This window comes from Mustela nivalis (genome assembly GCF_964662115.1).
Source record: "Mustela nivalis genome assembly, chromosome: 11".
Taxonomy (NCBI): domain Eukaryota; kingdom Metazoa; phylum Chordata; class Mammalia; order Carnivora; family Mustelidae; genus Mustela; species Mustela nivalis.
This window is the reverse complement of record NC_139030.1, coordinates 67,167,174-67,172,945: the sequence shown is the minus strand read 5'-3', so window position 1 is coordinate 67,172,945 and position 5,772 is coordinate 67,167,174. Positions and strand designations below refer to the sequence as shown.

The 5,772-nt window shown below is 46.2% G+C and overlaps 1 pseudogene across 1 annotated transcript; it reads left to right on the top strand.

Annotated features, from left to right (window-relative positions):
• Nucleotides 1-697: 697 nt before the first annotated feature.
• Nucleotides 698-2,579, top strand: LOC309843983 (small ribosomal subunit protein eS12 pseudogene; annotated as a pseudogene). Its single transcript has 2 exons — nucleotides 698-1,143; nucleotides 2,442-2,579. The product of its transcript is annotated as a small ribosomal subunit protein eS12 pseudogene (transcript).
• Nucleotides 2,580-5,772: the final 3,193 nt, after the last annotated feature.

The following is a 5,772-nucleotide window of genomic DNA, read 5'->3' as shown; positions in this document are numbered from 1 at the left end:
GAATGTTCTTCCTTATGATGATTTGTAATTCTTTATGTAAAACAAAACAGAATAAATATGTAAACCTGCCCCAAATATTCTCTCCCTGGAGCACTCCCTTCCTTGTGAAGATTGTGTCTCTCAGGCAGCTGTCTTGACTTGAGTTTGAATAAAACCTTCTTCCTTTCTCTCTAAAATGTTTAAAAAGGTTTGTTCATTTAGTCTCAACAATAACAATGTGTTTTCTTTTTCTTTTTTTTTTTTAAAGATTTTATTTATTTATTTGACAGAGAGGGAGAGATCATAAGTAGGCAGAAAGAGAATGGGAAGCAGGCTCCCCGCTGAGCAGAGAGCCTGATGAGGGGCTCCATCCCAGGACCCTGAGATCATGACCTGAGCCAAAGGTAGAGGCTTAACTCACTGAACCACCCAGGTGCCCCACAATGTGTTTTCCTTTTAACTGAAAAATGTTCCTGGTTCACAACTCCAACAGCACAGAGTCTTGGCTGTTCTTGGTCATCCTGGAGCTTTCCTGAAGAACCAAGCATATGTATATATATTCTAGCACATATGGGCTCATCCTAGAAGGATGCTTTGAAGGTCTAAGAAGCACTATGCAGTCCATGGGTGAGACCAAAACGTGCAGCTCTTCCCACTTAGAGCATTACTTTTGGGGTCTTAAAAATGCCTTGGAGCTTTTTCCCTGCCACCACCGAGTCGTGCAGAGGCAGAGGCTAGGGTGCAGTCAAGATCCGGCTACATTCATAATCTACCACCATGGCTGAGGAAGGCATTGCTGCTGGAGGTGTAATGGTCGTTAATACTGCTTTATAAGAGTTGCTGAAGACCGCCCTCATCCACGATGGCCTAGCACGTGGAATTCGAGAAGCTGTCAAATCCTTAGACAAGGACCAAGCCCATCTTTGTGTGCTTGCATCCAACTGTGATGAGCCTATATATCTCAAGTTGATGGAGGCCCTTTATGCTGAACACCAAGTCAACCTAATCAAGGTTGATGACAACAAGAAAGTAGGGGAATGGGTAGGTCTCTGTAAAATTGACAGAGAGGGAAAACCCCGTAAAGTGGTTGGTTGCAGTTGTATGGTGGTTAAGGACTATGGCAAAGAGTCTCAGGCAAAGACTGTCATCAAGGAATACTTCAATGCAAGAAATGAACAAATAAACTTAGTTCTCATTCCAAAAAAAAAAATTGCCTTGGAAATGTGGGAAACCATTGCATTTCCTAAAGCCCAAGCCTCAGGTCTGAGAACAGCTGACCTTGCTGGGAGCCAGGCACAGATCCACAGGCAGAGCTGGTTCAGGAAAGGAAGGGGCAGCTGAGAGTGGTGTGCAGCTAGAGGGATCCATAGAAGGGGCCCTGTGGCGGCGGGGGAGGGGGTGCCGAAAACTCTGCCTGTTCCTGCATGGCCCAGCCAGGTGTTGGGGCAGGAGGCACCTCCAGGACCACCTGCAGTAGCAGGGAGGCATGAGTTTAAGGGTGGGTGGTTTGTGCAGGTAGAAGCCCCATCCAGTAGGCTCAGGGCATAACCCTCCCTGACCAATCACTGGGTGAGGGTGGAGCTACCTCTTTGTGGGTGGCCCCCGATCTGCCCTGGGATGCAAAGGTGGGGCAGAAGAAAGTGAGATTGACCTGCAGAATTCCCTGCTGGCTAAGTACATGCTGTGGGCTGGGGTGGGGGGTCCCAGGGTAGGGTCAGCCCCAGGTGGGAGGCAGGGATACTGGAAGGGTGCATGGAATGAGCTAATGCTGGGAACTCAGATGAGATATTTTTTTCCCCCTTGAAAGTCTCTTCTGCCTGATGTCCATTGACTGGCTGTATCCCCCAGATCCATGAATTCCAGGATGCTTGTTCACCCCAGGTTTTGTGGAATGGGTTGAGGACATGTCAGGGTTTCCCGTGTTCCCTGGGAAGAGAGCACCTAAGGATGGTACACAGTCCCAAACTTCAGTGGGGTGCCCCCCTGTCCCCTGGCATAGTGCAGGTTATGGACCTTCAGTAGCACCCCAAGTTCAGCAGGGTGTCCACTGTTCTCTCCAGCACAGGTATGGTGGCAACAAGCCTCAGAGCTGTCCCCCAACTTTAGCATTGTGCCCCATGTCCCCCAGAGATAGTGGTAATGGCCTGTCAGGATCATGCAGGAGGGTCCTCCAGGTTCCTGCCCACCCCACCCACCCTGGGAAAAGTGTGATGGTAACAGCCCCAGAGCCATCCCCCAATTTTACCATTGTGCCCCGTGTCCCCCATAGATGGTGGTAATAGGTTGTCAGGATTGGGCAGGAGGGCCCTCCAGGTCCCTGCTCCCCCAGGCAGAGGTGTGGTGTTAACAAGCCACAGAGCAGTCCTTCAGCTTCAGCATTGTGCACCCTGTCCCCCAGGGATGGTGGGAATGGGCTGTCAAGATAATGCATGATGGTCCTCCAGGTTCCTGCCCCACTCTAGGCACAGGTGTGGTGGCAACAAGTCCTAGAGCAGTCCCCCAACTTCAGCATTGTGCTCAATGTCCCCAGGGATGATGGCAATGTGCTGTCAGGATCATGCAGGAGCATCCTCAAGGTGGGGGCCTGGAAGTTGGAGTAAACCAGACCCCAAATAAGTTGCATGAACAGGTGAGGTGAGGTGTTCCTTTGGGAGAGTAATTTCACCTTTCCAAGAAAGACAATGTCATTGGTGTACATTTTGAATGAAGATAATTACTACTTAAGAGACAAGTATGTGTTTCCCCTTCTTCCAAAAACTGAAGCAGGTGTGCAGGACATAGGTTGCAGGTACCTACCTATGCCCAGCTAACAACACTTCTCTTCTCTGGCTCCACAAAACCCGAAGTTTTAAACACCAGCATCTAAGCCAGTGATGTAGCTTGTCACAGGACATCAGCGTTCAGAGAAAGCAGCAGATACATTGGGCGCAATGTCACATCCATGTCAGGAATAGAGGTAAAATTTTTCATTAATCAAAAACCTTGGGGCTTTTCTCTTTCCTCTAGTTGAGCAATGAAGTAAGACTTAAGTTGTTGTCAGCATTCTGATTTGGTGCAAGACTTACTTAGTTTCCCTGCAGGTAGAGCATTGCAGGGAATACCCTTTTTTCTGTTCATTTATTGCTTACAAAATGTAATCTGAGTATGTTTCCTAGGAAATCACTTTTATTTAAAAGGGAAGGTGAGATTTACTTTTTGTGTGTTTTTAACATATAATACTTTCCTTTATCTAACAGTGTTTATTCAATTGGGCCTTGGATATGGTTGAGTGGCCAAAATCTAGAGTTAGGTGGTTTTTTGTTGTCAAATACTGACCTTGATAATGTCATTTGTCAAAAGTGATGTTTCGTAATTGATTAGTCTTTTCATCAAAAGAGTTGCAATTAGGGTTGAGGGCAAATTCAAGATTATTCAAAATAAGCTTTTACTGTTTAAAAGTTGAACTTAACTTTCTAGTTTTACTAAGTGTATCATCTAGATATTTTGATATGCTGTATTTTCTCTGTAGATTCTTTGGTGGTGGAGTCAAGGGAGAGTCTTTGGGAATTCTCCTGGATAGAGGCAGAGTTGTCTCAAGGGGGCTTGGTGTCAGGAGCCCTGGGGTGAGTGAGGTTATCCCACAGAATTTCTGTTTCCTCCTTATGAAATTTCTGGCAGGCAATATCTATGGAAAGGCCTTTTACACAGAAACTTTCTGCCTAATGAAGAGCAAATAAAAATGAGGTGATTTGAGCTGTATTATTCTGTAATAATAGTTTTAACCACCCCCCTCCCCATCATGGGGTATGGTATTTTATTGCACAAGGAGTCCTCAGAAGGCTGGAGTGAAAGATTCAGATCTCAGAGCACATTCATATTCCATTGATATGTTACTTATAGTGTGCACAGGTAGGAAGGTAAGTGCAGAGAAATATGACAGAAAAGGAAAGTAGGTGTTAACCATTCATTAAGTAGCCTTCTACTTTTCTCATGAAAGCCTTGGGCCAGTGTAATTTTGGAAGAAGGTGGGGGTGGGAATCCTGGAGCTTTGCAGCAGACAGGGCAGTTCCAGGTCTGGGGAGAGCTGACAGAGGTCCCGGAGGAAAGTGGAGTGTGTTCTGCAGGAGGATGTGGGCAGAGCAGGCTCCAGGGTTGGCTGTGGGCCTCGCATGTGACAGTTGTGACAGGTCAGGGCTGTGAGCAGGTTCCTGGCGGGGGACAGGTGAGGCCCAGGTGGAGAGCTGGCAGAGCCCCTTCTTCTGTGCCACCAGCCTCACCCAACAACCACAACCTCATCATCTGTCCATGTCACTCCACTTCAGACTTTTCTGAGATGCCAGACTGAGACATTTGTTTGTGTTTCTTTCTTTGCATGTGTGTGAAGTTTCAAGACTTTGATTATGGAAATAACAGATCATCAGAATGTGTTTTATTTCCTGCTCTTCTTTAAGTCACCCCAGTGAATTGTACTTGCTAGTGGAAGGGGCTTTCTGTGCATTTTTATTTCCTGTTTTAATTAAACAATGGGAAAATAATATTTTGAAATTTTGAAAGAATGCTTTGTGGGTATTCATGTTATTCTCTTTTGTGAACCACATTCCAATATTAGAAAATATTTAAAAGTAAACACAGCCTGAGAGCTGTAACAGGGTGCAGTGCCCTTTGTGAGGAGGAGAAATGGAGAAGGGAGTGTAATTGTTTAGGAGCTTGGGGAGTGGTGCATCATGTTCCCAAAGGAAATTGGGCCCCTTGTCAGCCTTCCTGGGGGAGGAGGGTATGCTGTTCACCTGGTGTCCCATCCTGGGCTCTGAAACCTGACCCAGTGAATCACTTGGAACTTGAACTGGAGAATTTATGAAGAAAACAGAATGAACCCTGGAGGGTGTCTGTATCCTTTGCACTCAGACAACTCCATGGAACAAAAGAACTCATCATCCGTGAAGTGTGTCAGGATCTCTGAGGGTGTGAGCTTTGCTTCATCAGCTGAGGTTGTGTCTTCATCCTTATCTGAACCAGAGCCATGTTGTCTGGTTATGGAGATCCAGAGCCTTACATGACACTGTTGTTATTATTATAGTTATTTTAAGAATGTCATATAGACATTAACTTCAAGATACAAATATCAAAAGGAAAAACACAAGGTCAAATATATATATAGAGAGAGAGCGAGAGAGAGAGACTGAAATTGTGGTATCTCTCATTAGTATGGTTAACGTAGGGCTGTCCTTATGAGAATGACCAAGGAATTTTATTTGGATAGAAGTGTGCTGTGCGCACATAGTGTCTTATTCTATCCTTTTCCTTGATTCTCTGAAGGGAAAATAGAGTAGTGACTGGAGCTTGGTTTCTGATTTTAAGGAATGAGAGACAAGTGAATTGAAAGAGCAGTGTTCATGCTGACATGGTGCTCAGCGCACTTCTTCTAGAACCACACCCCTGAGAAATGCTCTCTCCACATCCCTGTGCTATGTGGAGAAGGCCAGTTTTCATTTGGAACTGAAATCTCAGCTCCTTTCATTAGGTTCCGAGGCCACACAGGACACCAGTGTCCATGAAACTCTAGTTCTGTGTGGGGCCCAATGTGTGAGACTGAGGCCAAACCTGGGTGGCCTGTTGATATTGCTGCAGGTTCCTTCCTGAAGACTGTGCAGCAAAGCCTGTTTTGTGATGAAGTCTCAGGAAAGAGGGACAGGTGCACCACTCTGCCCAACCACATGAGGATGCTGGACATCAATCACAGGTGGTGGTGCAGGGAGGAGGGATGTCTATTTCCCAGCACTTTTGCCAGAGGGACAGTTGGACCCGGAGATGTGT